This window comes from Lissotriton vulgaris, chromosome 4_1 (genome assembly GCF_964263255.1).
Source record: "Lissotriton vulgaris chromosome 4_1, aLisVul1.2, whole genome shotgun sequence".
In the NCBI taxonomy this organism is placed as follows: Eukaryota; Metazoa; Chordata; class Amphibia; order Caudata; family Salamandridae; genus Lissotriton; species Lissotriton vulgaris.
This window is the reverse complement of record NC_141691.1, coordinates 56,587,286-56,602,258: the sequence shown is the minus strand read 5'-3', so window position 1 is coordinate 56,602,258 and position 14,973 is coordinate 56,587,286. Positions and strand designations below refer to the sequence as shown.

Below are 14,973 nucleotides of genomic sequence, written 5' to 3'. Positions count from 1 at the left end.
ACTGGCTGAGAAACTGACAGAGAGAGAGAGCATGACAGAGACTGAATGACTGACAGACTGACAGAGAGAGAGACTGACAGACTGACTGACAGAGAGACTGACAGACTGAGCGAGAGAGACTGACTCATTGAGAGTGGAGAGAGAGAGAGAGAGAGAGCAGAGAGAGTAGAGAGAGAGCAGAGAGAGTAGAGAGAGAGAAGGGAGAGTGGAGAGAGAGAAGGGAGAGTGGAGGGAGAGTGAGTGAGAAACAGTGGAGAGGGAGTGGAGAGAGAGACAGTGGAGAGACAATGGAGAGAGACTAGAGAGAGAGTGCAGAGAGAGAGGGTGAGTGGAGAAAGAGAGAGAAGGGAGAGAGAGAGTGGAGGGAGAGTGGAGGGAGAGTGGAGGGAGAGAGAGTAGAGAGAGAGAGAGAGAGACAGTGGAGAGAGAGAGACAGACAGTGGAGAGAGAGAGACAGACAGTGGAGAGAGAGAGAGAGACAGTGGAGAGAGAGAGAGAGACAGTGGAGAGAGAGAGAGAGACAGTGGAGAGAGAGAGACAGACAGTGGAGAGAGAGAGACAGTGGCGAGAGAGAGACAGTGGCGAGAGAGAGAGACAGTGGCGAGAGAGAGAGACAGTGGCGAGAGAGAGAGACAGTGGCGAGAGAGAGAGACAGTGGAGAGAGAGAGAGACAGTGGAGAGAGAGAGAGACAGTGGAGAGAGAGACAGTGGAGAGAGAGAGAGAGACAGTGGAGAGAGAGAGAGACAGTGGAGAGAGAGAGAGAGAGACAGTGGAGAGAGAGAGAGAGACAGTGGAAGAGAGTAGAGAGAGTAGAGAGAGTAGAGAGAGTAGAGAGAGTAGAGAGAGTAGAGAGAGTAGAGAGAGTAGAGAGAGTAGAGAGAGAGTAGAGAGAGAGTGAGAGTAGAGAGAGTAGAGAGAGTGAGAGTAGAGAGAGAGTGAGAGTAGAGAGAGTGAGAGGCAGTGGAGAGAGAGACAGTGGAAAGAGAGACAGTGGAGAGTTAGTGGAGAGAGAGAAGAGACAGTGGAGAGTTAGTGGAGAGAGAGAAGAGACAGTGGAGAAGAGACAGTGGAGAAGAGACAGTGGAGAAGAGACAGTGGAGAAGAGACAGTGGAGAAGAGACAGTGGAGAGAGAGACAGTGGAGAGAGAGACAGTGGAGAGAGAGAGACAGTGGAGAGAGAGAGACAGTGGAGAGAGAGAGACAGTGGAGAGAGAGAGACAGTGGAGAGAGAGAGACAGTGGAGAGAGAGAGACAGTGGAGAGAGAGAGACAGTGGAGAGAGAGAGACAGTGGAGAGAGAGAGACAGTGGAGAGAGAGAGACAGTGGAGAGAGAGAGACAGTGGAGATAGAGAGAACAGAGTTGAGAGAGAGAATGGAGAGAGAGAGATAGATTGGAGAGAGAGTAGAGACTGACTGACTCAGAGTCTGAATACTGACTGACGGAGAGACTGACTGGCTGAGAAACTGACAGAGAGAGAGAGCATGACAGAGACTGAATGACTGACAGACTGACAGAGAGAGAGACTGACAGACTGACTGACAGAGAGACTGACAGACTGAGCGAGAGAGACTGACTCATTGAGAGTGGAGAGAGAGAGAGAGAGAGCAGAGAGAGTAGAGAGAGAGAAGGGAGAGTGGAGAGAGAGAAGGGAGAGTGGAGGGAGAGTGGAGGGAGAGTGAGTGAGAAACAGTGGAGAGGGAGTGGAGAGAGAGACAGTGGAGAGACAATGGAGAGAGACTAGAGAGAGAGTGCAGAGAGAGAGGGTGAGTGGAGAAAGAGAGAGAAGGGAGAGAGAGAGTGGAGGGAGAGTGGAGGGAGAGAGAGTAGAGAGAGAGAGAGAGAGACAGTGGAGAGAGAGAGAGAGACAGTGGAGAGAGAGAGAGAGAGACAGTGGAGAGAGAGAGAGAGAGACAGTGGAGAGAGAGAGAGAGAGACAGTGGAGAGAGAGAGAGAGAGACAGTGGAGAGAGAGAGAGAGACAGTGGAGAGAGAGAGACAGTGGAGAGAGAGAGAGAGACAGTGGAGAGAGAGAGACAGTGGAGAGAGAGAGACAGTGGCGAGAGAGAGAGACAGTGGCGAGAGAGAGAGACAGTGGAGGGAGAGAGAGACAGTGGAGAGAGAGAGAGACAGTGGAGAGAGAGAGAGACAGTGGAGAGAGAGAGAGAGACAGTGGAGAGAGAGAGAGAGACAGTGGAGAGAGAGAGAGACAGTGGAGAGAGAGAGAGAGACAGTGGAGAGAGAGAGAGAGACAGTGGAGAGAGAGAGAGAGACAGTGGAGAGAGAGAGTAGAGAGAGTAGAGAGAGTAGAGAGAGTAGAGAGAGTAGAGAGAGTAGAGAGAGTAGAGAGAGAGAAGGGAGAGAGAGAGAAGGGAGAGAGAGAGAAGGGAGAGAGAGAGACAGTGGAGAGAGAGAGAGTGGAGAGAGAGACAGTGGAGAGAGAGAGAGACAGTGGAGAGAGAGAGACAGTGGAGAGAGAGAGAGAGAGTGGAGAGAGAGAGAGAGAGTGGAGAGAGAGAGAGAGAGTGGAGAGAGAGAGAGAGAGTGGAGAGAGAGAGAGAGAGAGAGTGGAGAGAGAGTGGAGAGAGAGTGAGAGAGTGGAGAGAGAGAGAGAGTGGAGAGAGAGTGGAGAGAGAGTGGAGAGAGAGTGGAGAGAGAGTGGAGAGAGAGTGGAGAGAGAGTGGAGAGAGAGAGAGTGGAGAGAGAGAGAGAGTGGAGAGAGAGAGAGAGTGGAGAGAGAGAGAGAGTGGAGAGAGAGAGAGAGTGGAGAGAGAGAGAGAGTGGAGAGAGAGAGAGTGGAGAGAGAGAGTGGAGAGAGAGAGTGGAGAGAGAGAGAGTGGAGAGAGAGAGTGGAGAGAGAGAGTGGAGAGAGAGAGAGTGGAGAGAGAGAGAGTGGAGAGAGAGAGTGGAGAGAGAGAGTGGAGAGAGAGTGGAGAGAGAGTGGAGAGAGAGTGGAGAGAGAGTGGAGAGAGAGAGTGGAGAGAGAGAGTGGAGAGAGAGAGTGGAGAGAGAGTGGAGAGAGAGAGTGGAGAGAGAGAGTGGAGAGAGAGAGTGGAGAGAGAGAGTGGAGAGAGAGAGTGGAGAGAGAGAGAGAGAAAGGGGAGAGAGAGTAGAGAGAGAGTGGAGAGGGTGGAGAAAGAGAGAGAGTGGTGAGAGAGAGAGTGGAGAGAGAGAGAGGTGAGAGCAGAAAGAGAGAGTGGAGAGAGAGAGAAAGGGGAGAAAGAGTAGAGAGAGAGTGGAGAGGGTGGAGAAAGAGAGAGAGTGGAGAGAGAGAGTGGTGAGAGAGAGTGGAGAGAGAGAGAGTGGAGAGACACAAGGGAAAGTGGAGGGAGAGTAGAGAGAGTGAGAGACAGTGGAGAGACAGTGGAGAGAGAGAAATTGGAGAGAGCCAGTGAGGAGAGAGAGAGTGTAGAGAGAGAGAGTGGAGAGCCAGTGAGGAGAGAGAGAGAGGAGAGAGAGACAGTGGAGAGACAGTGGAGAGAGAGACAGTGGAGAGAGAGACAGTGGAGAGACAGTGGAGAGAGAGAGAGAGTGGAGAGAGAGAGAGAGTGGAAAGAGAGAGAGAGAGAAAGAGAGTGGAGAGAGAGAGAGAGTGGAAAGAGAGAGAGAGAGTAAGAGAGTGGAGAGAGAGAGAGTGGAGAGAGAGAGAGTAAGAGAGTGGAGAGAGAGAGAGAGTAAGAGAGTGGAGAGTGGAGAGAGAGTGGAGAGAGAGTGGAGAGAGAGTGGAGAGAGAGTGGAGAGAGAGTGGAGAGAGAGTGGAGAGAGAGTGGAGAGAGAGTGGAGAGAGAGTGGAGAGAGAGAGAGTGGAGAGACAGTGGAGAAGAGACAGTGGTGGGAGAGACAGTGGAGAGAGAGACAGTGGAGAGAGAGACAGTGGAGAGAGAGACAGTGGAGAGAGAGACAGTGGAGAGAGAGACAGTGGAGAGAGAGACAGTGGAGAGAGAGACAGTGGAGAGAGAGACAGTGGAGAGAGAGACAGTGGAGAGAGAGACAGTGGAGAGAGAGACAGTGGAGAGAGAGAGAACAGAGTTGAGAGAGAGAATGGAGAGAGAGAGATAGAGTGGAGAGAGAGTAGAGACTGACTGACTCAGAGTCTGAATACTGACTGACGGAGAGACTGATTGGATGAGAAACTGACAGAGATAGAGAGACTGACAGAGACTGACAGACTGACAGAGAGAGAGACTGACAGACTGACTGACTGACAGAGAGACTGAATGACAGAGAGAGAGAGACTGACAGACTGAGCGAGAGAGACTGACTCATTGAGAGTGGAGAGAGAGAGAGAGAGAGAGAGAAGAGAGTGCGGAGAGAGAGTGGAGAGAGTAGAGAGTAGAGAGAGTAGAGAGAGTAGAGAGAGTAGAGAGAGTAGAGAGAGTAGAGAGAGTAGAGAGAGAGAAGGGAGAGTAGAGAGAGAAGGGAGAGTAGAGAGAGAGAAGGGAGAGTAGAGAGAGAGAAGGGAGAGTAGAGAGAGAGAAGGGAGAGAGAGAGTGGAGAGGGAGTGGAGAGAGAGTGGAGAGAGAAAGGGGAGAAAGAGTAGAGAGAGAGTGGAGAGGGTGGAGAAAGAGAGAGTGGAGAGAGAGAGTGGAGAGAGAGAGAGTGGAGAGAGAGAGAGTGGAGAGAGAGAGAGTGGAGAGAGAGAGAGTGGAGAGAGAGAGAGTGGAGAGAGAGAGAGTGGAGAGAGAGAGTGGAGAGAGAGAGAGAGAGTGGAGAGAGAGAGAGAGAGTGGAGAGAGAGAGAGAGAGTGGAGAGAGAGAGAGAGAGTGGAGAGAGAGAGAGAGGTGAGAGCAGAGAGAGAGAGAGTGGAGAGAGAGAGAAAGGGGAGAAAGAGTAGAGAGAGAGTGGAGAGGGTGGAGAAAGAGAGAGAGTGGTGAGAGAGAGTGGAGAGAGAGAGAGAGTGGAGAGAGAGAGAGTGGAGAGACACAAGGGAAAGTGGAGGGAGAGTAGAGAGAGTGAGAGACAGTGGAGAGACAGTGGAGAGAGAGAGAGAAATTGGAGAGAGCCAGTGGAGAGAGAGCCAGTGGAGAGAGAGAGCCAGTGGAGAGAGAGAGTGTAGAGAGAGAGAGTGTAGAGAGAGAGTGTAGAGAGAGAGAGTGTAGAGAGAGAGAGTGGAGAGCCAGTGAGGAGAGAGAGAGTGTAGAGAGGGAGAGTGGAGAGACAGTGGAGAGAGAGAGAGTGTGGAGAGACAGTGGAGAGAGAGAGAGAGAGTGGAGAGAGAGAGAGTGGAGAGAGAGAGAGAGTGGAAAGAGAGAGAGAGAGAGAGAAAGAGTGGAGAGAGAGAGAGAGTAAGAGAGTGGAGAGAGGAGAGAGAGTAAGAGAGTGGAGAGAGAGTGGAGAGAGAGTGGAGAGAGAGTGGAGAGAGAGTGGAGAGAGAGAGTGGAGAGAGAGAGTGGAGAGAGAGAGTGGAGAGAGAGAGTGGAGAGAGAGAGTGGAGAGAGAGAGAGTGGAGAGAGAGAGAGTGGAGAGAGAGAGTGGAGAGAGAGAGTGGAGAGAGAGTGGAGAGAGAGTGGAGAGAGAGTGGAGAGAGAGTGGAGAGAGAGTGGAGAGAGAGTGGAGAGAGAGTGGAGAGAGAGTGGAGAGAGAGTGGAGAGAGAGTGGAGAGAGAGTGGAGAGAGAGTGGAGAGAGAGTGGAGAGAGAGTAGAGAGTGTGAGAGTGGAGAGACAGTGGAGAAGAGACAGTGGAGAGAGAGACAGTGGTGGGAGAGACAGTGGAGAGAGAGACAGTGGAGAGAGAGAGAACAGAGTTGAGAGAGAGAATGGAGAGAGAGATAGAGTGGAGAGAGAGTAGAGACTGACTGACTCAGAGTCTGAATACTGACTGACGGAGAGACTGATTGGATGAGAAACTGATAGAGAGACTGACAGACTGACAGAGAGAGAGACTGACAGACTGACTGACTGAGAGAGACTGAATGACAGAGAGAGAGAGACTGACAGACTGAGCGAGAGAGACTGACTCATTGAGAGTGGAGAGAGAGAGAGAGAGAGAGTGGAGAGTAGAGAGTGCGGAGAGAGAGTGAAGAGAGTAGAGAGAGAGAGAGTAGAGAGAGTAGAGAGAGTAGAGAGAGTAGAGAGAGTAGAGAGAGTAGAGAGAGTAGAGAGAGTAGAGAGAGTAGAGAGAGTAGAGAGAGTAGAGAGAGTAGAGAGAGTAGAGAGAGTAGAGAGAGTAGAGAGAGAGTAGAGAGAGAGTAGAGTGTGAGAGTGGAGAGACAGTGGAGAAGAGACAGTGGAGAGAGAGACAGGGGTGGGAGAGACAGTGGAGAGAGAGACAGTGGAGAGAGAGACAGTGGAGAGAGAGACAGTGGAGAGAGAGACAGTGGAGAGAGAGACAGTGGAGAGAGAGAGAGAGAACAGAGTTGAGAGAGAGAATGGAGAGAGAGAGAGATAGAGTGGAGAGAGAGTAGAGACTGACTGACTCAGAGTCTGAATACTGACTGACGGAGAGACTGATTGGATGAGAAACTGACAGAGATAGAGAGACTGACAGAGACTGACAGACTGACAGAGAGAGAGACTGACAGACTGACTGACTGACTGAGAGAGACTGAATGACAGAGAGAGAGAGACTGACAGACTGAGCGAGAGAGACTGACTCATTGAGAGTGGAGAGAGAGAGAGAGAGAGAGAGAGTAGAGAGTGCGGAGAGAGAGTGGAGAGAGTAGAGAGTGCGGAGAGAGTAGAGAGAGTAGAGAGAGTAGAGAGAGTAGAGAGAGTAGAGAGAGTAGAGAGAGTAGAGAGAGTAGAGAGAGTAGAGAGAGTAGAGAGAGTAGAGAGAGTAGAGAGAGTAGAGAGAGTAGAGAGAGTAGAGAGAGTAGAGAGAGTAGAGAGAGTAGAGAGAGTAGAGAGAGAGAAGGGAGAGTAGAGAGAGAGAAGGGAGAGTAGAGAGAGAGAAGGGAGAGTAGAGAGAGAGAAGGGAGAGTAGAGAGAGAGAAGGGAGAGAGAGAGTGGAGAGGGAGTGGAGGGAGAGTGGAGGGAGACAGAGTAGAGAGAGAGTGAGTGAGAGACAGTGGAGAGGGAGTGGAGAGAGAGACAGTGGAGAGACAATGGAGAGAGACTAGAGAGAGAGTGGAGAGAGAGTGCAGAGAGAGAGGGTGAGTGGAGAAAGAGAGAGGTGAGAGCAGAGAGAGGAGAGAGAGAGAGTGGAGAGAGAGTGGAGAGGGGAGAAAGAGTAGAGAGAGTGGAGAGAGAGAGTGGAGAGAGAGAGAGTGGAGAGAGAGAGAGAGTGGAGAGAGAGCGGAGAGAGAGGAGAGAGGGGAGAGAGTAGAGAGAGAGTGGAGAGGGTGGAGAGGGTGGAGAAAGAGAGAGAGTGGTGAGAGAGAGTGGAGAGAGAGAGTGGAGAGAGTGAGAGTAGAGAGAGAGAAGGGAGAGTGGAGAGAGAGTGGAGGGAGAGTAGAGAGAGTGAGAGAGACAGTGGAGAGACAGTGGAGAGAGAGAAATTGGAGAGAGAGCCAGTGGAGAGAGAGCCAGTGGGGAGAGAGAGAGTGTAGAGAGAGAGAGAGTGTAGAGAGAGAGAGAGTGGAGAGACAGTGGAGAGAGAGACAGTGGAGAGAGAGAGAGTAAGAGGTGAGAGTGGAGAGAGAGTGGAGAGAGAGTGGAGAGAGAGTGGAGAGAGAGTGGAGAGAGAGTGGAGAGAGAGAAGGGAGAGAGAGAGTAGAGAGAGAGTAGAGAGAGAGTGAGAGGCAGTGAGAGGCAGTGGAGAGAGAGACAGTGGAAAGAGAGACAGTGGAGAGTTAGTGGAGAGACAGTAGAGAGAGACTGGAGAGAGACTGGAGAGAGACTGGAGAGAGAAATTGGAGAGAGGGCCAGTGGAGAGAGAGCCAGTGGGGGGAGAGAGAGAGAGAGAGTGGAGAGACAGTGGAGAGAGAGAGTAAGAGTGGAGGGAGAGAGTAAGAGAGTGGAAAGAGAGTGGAGAGAGAGTGGAGAGAGAGTGGAGAGAGAGAAGGGAGACAAAAATATGTATGCTGTCTGATGCTGGGTCACTGCAACGAGGGCAGGTAATCCCTGTAGTTCCTCCCCACTGTGCGATGCGAGCCGGGTGTAATAAAGTTGGTATAGAGTTTTATAATGTTGGGATTGAAGCGGGGCAGAGCAGAGGACAGAATAACCTAATTTCAGCGAGTCCGAAAAATATCGGCTTTGTATTCCTAGTTTTCCTGCCCATTTATTTTCATATTTTTCAATATCATCCAGCTTCAACTCTACCAAGACAGCGTAAAAACTACGAATAGAACACTCCCCTCCTTGTTCTATAGCTTCCAAAATACTATTTTTAGCAAAACCAGCCTCTCCCCCTTTTTTCCTACTGAAAAAACTCCTGACCTGCAGATATTTAAAAAAACTCTGCCTGGCGATGTTAAACTTTGCCACAAGGTCGGAGAATTGTAGTAACTTATCATCTGGGCCCAGCAAATCTATTTTTATAATTCCTTTTCTAGTCCATTCTGCCATGATATCGTCAGCAAAGATTGAAGGTGGGAGGGATTTATTCCTGAGAAGTCTTGTGTATCTATTAAATCTACCCAGTCCACATTTCTTTGCTACAGCTGTCCAGATACTATGTGCCGCTAAAACAGTCTTAAACCGAGTACGTTTATAATACAGGGCTCGACAAATCTTAAAAATCGCACTTGACCTGCAGGTCTAGTGACCAGAATTTTCTACTCGACCTAACATCAATGCACTTGACCCACAAATTGGTTGTATTCACATTTTCTTCAAAACATTTGCAGCGCAGTTGGTCTATGACCAGTAAGACATGATTGATTTTTTTTTTGTTGCCTCATTACTATTCTCACTGCAATGTTTTGAAAGTTACGAGCATGGCCTTGGATAAACACTCTCAGCAGTACTCTGGTACACCACTGAACCTTAAACATACTAGAGCACGGCCTCAGATAAACACTCTTAGCAGTACTCGGGTACACTACTGTACATAACACACACTAGAGCGTGGCCCGCAGCATACAAGCTACTGATGGGGTAGAGAGGGAACTACGGTGTTAAACAATTCGCTGTCTGCGGGAGGCCTCGCTCTTCCCTCCTAAGAGGCAGAGACACAGGAAGAGAGCTGGAGGCCTTAGCCTCGTATTCTTCTGTCTGCTCGACCACTTGCATGGCATTAAACAAGGGAGTATGGGATACTATGCACCAACCTAAGCTACAAAACAAACAACAAAATGAGGAGTATGGTGCACTGGATACTGATGTTGTACAGGTTATGGGCTTGTTGGGGAATGGGCTGGCAACGGGCAGTTCTAACTTTCCATTCAGGGGAGGGGATTGGACCTGCGCTGCTGCCCAAGGGGTGGGGGTAAAGAGAGTTTCTAATGTCAACTCTATTGAATAATGGGGGAGGGTGGTACATAAGGAATACTCTTTGCACAACTCAGGTTCACCGCTGAACCTGAAACATACTAGAGTTTGGCTCCAAAGGCTCAGCATCCTGTGATTCTGGGCAAATCACTGAATCTCCCCGTGCATAACAAAAATGAGTGTGTCCTGTAACGTAACTGGTGCTCATGTAAAGCACTCTAATACCTTCAGGTCGAGTAAGCGCTATATGAATCTGCAAAAAATAAAAACTTAGCAATACTTGGGTTCACCGATGTACCTTAAACATATTGGAGTAGTACAGCCCCGGATAAACACTCTTCCCAGTACTCGATACACTACTGTACCTTAAAAGTACTAGAGCACAGCCTAGGAAAGGGCAGATGGCGCCATGGCTTGGGACAGAAGTAACTGTATGACTGGAACATTTTTACGGAGTCTTGCATTGTATTTTATGTCCCAGCTATCGGACCAGGCATGCTGTGTAAGCACATCCCAGGCCACATAAACAATACTGCCGTGCTTGCTCATGACATGATATCGACATTTTCCATCACTCTCCTTTCCAGGTCGCTGACATGGGGACCTGTCAGTCAAGCGACGGTGAAGCCTTTCAGTGCGATTACACACCATAGATTGTACAATCTGCCCATTACATATGTTTTACTTCCTGGTGTGCTTCACGGCCTGGCCTTTCAACTTAATGAAGTCGGCGCCAGCCAGGTCCTCCTTGTGAACTGCCATGCTTCATATACAGTTAATTACAAATCACCCAGGGAAATAAAATGAGATGCGTTTAACGTGATTGGTTGTACAATTTGGAGTGGACATATATTTTGGTTCTTGTCCACTTTTCTCCAGCCTTCTTATATTTATACCACTTTTATCTTTCCCAACCCACCCATTCACTCCTTCCTTACCATAGATCATATTATGCAGCTAAATATTTTTGTAATTAAAAGAACAGAGGGAATCGAGGGGCGCTGTTTACCCTCTGCATCCCGCTGGTGCACCCCTGACTGCACCTGCCTTTTAGAGCTGGGTAAACCAACTTCTAAGCTGTGAGAAAACACAAACTTTCCTGCGCTGACATCTGGCACCTTAATGGGCACCGCAGGCAGCTTGTTGGCATCTTGTGTGCTACCATTGGACGAGGCACGTGCAGAAAGTACCCCCTGGCTGCCTGTGCCGCCTTTAATTAGATATCATGAATGCTTCGCAGTTTCAAAATCTCAAACCTTTCTCATGTGCCTCATCTAGCTGTGCTTCTCTGAGCACTATCAACCTTCTGATCACAGGCAGTTACCAGTGCTAATGTTAATGCACACGTTAATTAGAATTATGTCTAATGCTAATTTCTAGTCACCTCGGTTTATTTGCGATGCCGGTAAGTTTGTGCTTTTCCACAAGACTTGAAGTCTGAAACAATAAAAAGCGTAACAATAGCCCCCGCTGGGCATCAATCCCCTTCAAAGCCACCCTCCCCAACATTCGGAGCAAGAACCCCTGACCCGCGGCGGTGTTCCCATCCAAGCGCTCATACCTTAGGGTTCCCAGCAGAGAGATCGAGCCGTCCTCGGCAGGCGCAGGCTTACATCACAGGCCAAGCTCCACTCGCAGGGCTCCCAGGCTCATAATAAAACATCCAAAGTGCAGGAGGAGAACTTCTGCTTCGCTAGGGCACTAGTGTCGTGCATGGCCTGCCTCCGGTCAAGTGTATTGGGAACAGGGGTTGGCAAAAGCAGTTTTCACGCTTATCCTGCTGCCGCTGTAATCAGCCAACGAGAAGTCTGTAAACTTTACTGTGCGGAGATTAGCAACCATCTGATTGGCTGATTGCAACGCGGGCTCGGTAGGCTGAGGCCTAGTTGCAATCAGCCAATCAACACCTTTGCTTTTCCCGCATTTTGTCACGGCAGTTCTGAACATTTCACACAGCTGCCCTCTAAAGACTACTACCGGCACTGCACTTTAGCACAGCGACAAAGCTCACTCGCCAGGCCGGTCGAGTAGGCCTGAAAACTGTCTCGCCCTGAAAGAAATTGACTCGCATTTGCGAGCGGGCGAGTACATTTGTCGAGCCCTGTAATATGAAGAGTCGGTGCACCTTAGGAAAGCGTTCTCCGTTTCTGGACCCAGCACGATGGAGTACACCATGGTCGAAAAGGCATTAACCTTCAAATCTACTCCACTCGCTCCAATCAAACCCTGCATATATTGAAGAGCCGAAGCCCAATAATATAATCTAAGGTCTGGAACCCCCCACCCCCCCTTGCCCTCGGTAAATTCATAAATTTATAAGCCCGCCTGGTCTTCCCATGTGCCCAAATAAACTTATTAAAAATTGCCTCAACCTTATTAAACCAAGAGAGCTCAAACATTAAGGGTATTGTTCTAAAAAAATAAAGAAACTTAGGGAGTATAAGCATTTTAATAACGTTGGATCGACCCACCAGTGAAAGTTTAAGATTGTTCATTCTAACCAAATCTAAGCTTACTTTTGTCAGTAATGGGGTCATATTCCGTTCTACCACTGTCTCAAGGTTAGCCGATATTTCAACCCCTAGATAGACTGCTGCCGGAACCACTCGTATATCATCACAACTAATCATTGAATTCTTAACGATTTGTGTTTTGGTGCTGTTAAGCCTATAGCCTGAGATTACGCCAAATTTTTGGGCCTCCTGTTCTATTTCTCCAATTGCCATGGATGGGTCCGGGGTAATTATAGCAACGTCATCTGCGTATGCCAACACGTTAATTTCTAAACCATGTAAGCAAAGGGGGAGGATTCTAGGGTTAGAATTAAGATAACGTAAATAAGGGTCCAAATAAAGTGCAAAAAGAAGAGGAGAGCTCGGACATCCTTGCCTTGTCCCCCTTTTTATCTGTACCGCAGCCGTAAGTTCTCGGTTAATTTTAATTCTAGCAGTTGGTGAAACTGACAGAGAGAGAGAGAGATAGAGAGACTGACAGAGACTGAATGACTCACAGACTGACAGAGAGAGTCTGACAGACTGACTGACTGAGAGAGACTGAATGACAGAGAGAGAGAGACTGACTGACTGAGCGAGAGAGACTGACTCATTGAGAGAGAGAGAGACTGTGATGGAATTGGGGTCACAGTGTATACGAAGCTATTGTCTACTAATAAAAATGTATTATCAAAATGTGCTCTTTGTAGTTACATCTGCTTTTGAAATACTGCATTGTCGCTTTGTCTAATGTTTTAAAACGGAAGCCAGAAGGAGCAGTGGATGCACTTTTGTCAAAACTGAACAATGAGTGGGCCCGATGTTGTATATCATGACAGGAGTCTGCATCAGGAAACCCACCTAAAACTGGGCAAACTTCCCTGGCGTACTGATGGCAGGGACCCTGTAATGAATGGACCACCACCTATGATAGCCTGCTGACAGACTAAGCCCAAACTTTAACTCCACCATCCAGTGTTACTTATAACGGCTGGATTAGTGACAGTGGCGTATCAATAGCCTGCATCCCTGCAGTATGGCGGATCGCTGGCCTGAGAGCTCTAGACTGGCACGGAGGATGGGAGGGGGGCCCCCTCCATGTAGTTTGCAGGGGGCCCCCTCAAGTTTCTTTAGACCACTGCATTAGGAGTATACTGGGTGTTGAGCATTAGGAGAATACTGGGTGTTGAGTATCAGGAGAGCCCAACAGGTGTACCCCATTTTATTCTTAAATTGGAAACAAACCCTTACTAGCTTAAAGGCAGCTTTTTGGGGTGCCTTTTATGGCTACGAACCACTAGAGGTCATATGGTGGCATAAAGTTGTTACCTTGGCCTAGTTAGTAAGGCAGGCGTTTAGCTGTATTTAGGCCCTAATGTGACTGTGTCTGGCCAGCATCATGGATCCTTTTGTGCACCTTAAAAACCAGCATTGCAAAAAGCTGATGCCAAAAAATCTGGCTGTAATCTGTGAAGGTTTTCCAAGACCCTTTCTTCGTGACCAGGTTGGCATTTTTAATTATGCCACTACTGTTAGTTTTGTCAATACTTGTTTTGCACACAGCACACACAATTACAACACAGACCCAGATACAGCTAACATTTAAAAAGCTGCTGGCAGGCGTCTGTGAATCCCATAACCTCCCCCCTCCCCCAGGGATTGTAAACATCAAAGGGCCTTCATGTCGAGCTCAAAGACCTCATAATAAATCAGGTCTTATCTCTGGGAAGCTCATTCCTTAGCTGCCCTCTCGGCAGGGACAGGAAGGCAGGATTACAGTTCCAGCACAAGACAAGCATTTGCAATGTAATAGGCCTCGCATTTACGCGAGTTTAAGCCCTTCGCTGCGGCGGCAATTGCACTCCGTCATGAGCCTCGGGTGGGCTGTGCTTGTGACGGAGCGGTTACGTCACGGCCCCGCCCGCTCAATAGAACGCGCAGGCGCGTAATCAGCGCCGCATGGGCCGTGACGGAACCGCTCCGTCACCAGCACAGCCCACCCGAGGCTCGTGACGGAGCAGTTCCGTCACGAGCATGGGAGGGGTTAAACTATTGGCATTGTAGATGACAATGCCTTTTATTTATCTTTTCAAAAACAAAAATAAAAGGCATTGCCATTTGCAATGTTAAGAGCTCAAACTCTTGCGAGACCTATTGCATTTTTAATGCTTGTTTTATTTATCAGCCATGCATTGAAAATGCAGGCAGGTGGCACCACTACCTGTTTCCCCGTTTGAACATAATTGTATTTTAAGAAGCTGCTTGTTTTAAACAAAGCCCTCTGATGGTGCCATTGGCTGCACGCATATCTCGTTGTACTACTTGTGGGAGTGGGTTGTAAATAAAGGGTTGTAGGTGAACGTGGCTCATTTCAGCATCAGATGTAAGAGGCTGGCATAGGCTGTGGCGGTCCAAGGCAGTGCGCATGCGCATCCCTCCCTTCCCGCGCTCTCGAGGACTTTTGTCCCTGGTGTTCTATCGACCAGCAGAAGAGTGAGGAACTTAAAAATACATGCATCGAAGACATGGACCATAGTGCGGCTGCTCAGAATTATGCACATGCGTGAAAACGCGGGGGTGTACAGACAGATGGGGTGAGGCTATCGATAGAACACCGGTGTTCTAACTATATGCTCACCCTTGTCATTTTGTACACCCCCTACGTCAGAGGGGTGCCGATACATGCAGGTTCTGCCTGTCTATTCGTGCTCCCCCGTCTGGCTGTGCACACCCTACGCGTGTCACTCACTTTGCGCATGCTTGTTTCGGTGTATGTTGGCTGCACAGGCGCATTATCCACACCAGTCTGGCTGTGTACCCTCTCCTTGCACATGCGTGTTAAGGGGGAAAAGCACATCCATCATGCTGTCATGCGCTAGTGCACTGCAGAACATGCCCACTACGACCACGGGGCACTTGGAAGCCAGGAGGGCAGATCATGCAAAGGCAGCACTGCTGTTGAGGAGGTGAAAACAGGCCTCTTCAGCAGCGCGGGCTGCACCTGGCCACACTATGCTTTAAGATGCCCCTTGGTTCAGCCCCCCCATTCCCTAGGGGAGGGGGTGGCGATAGGGAATGGAGCAGGGAAGGAGCTGGACCAGCAGACCCCAAGTGTGGGGGTTTGCTAAGTCATAAATGTCATCTTAAGAATTCGGCAGGGAGATACGGTGG

The 14,973-nt window shown here is 49.3% G+C and overlaps 1 protein-coding gene across 1 annotated transcript in view; it reads right to left on the bottom strand.

Moving 5' to 3' along the window:
- TEX11 (testis expressed 11) overlaps positions 1-14,973 on the bottom strand; it is a 1,326,855-nt gene that overhangs the window by 1,310,910 nt on the left and 972 nt on the right. The window lies entirely within an intron of this gene.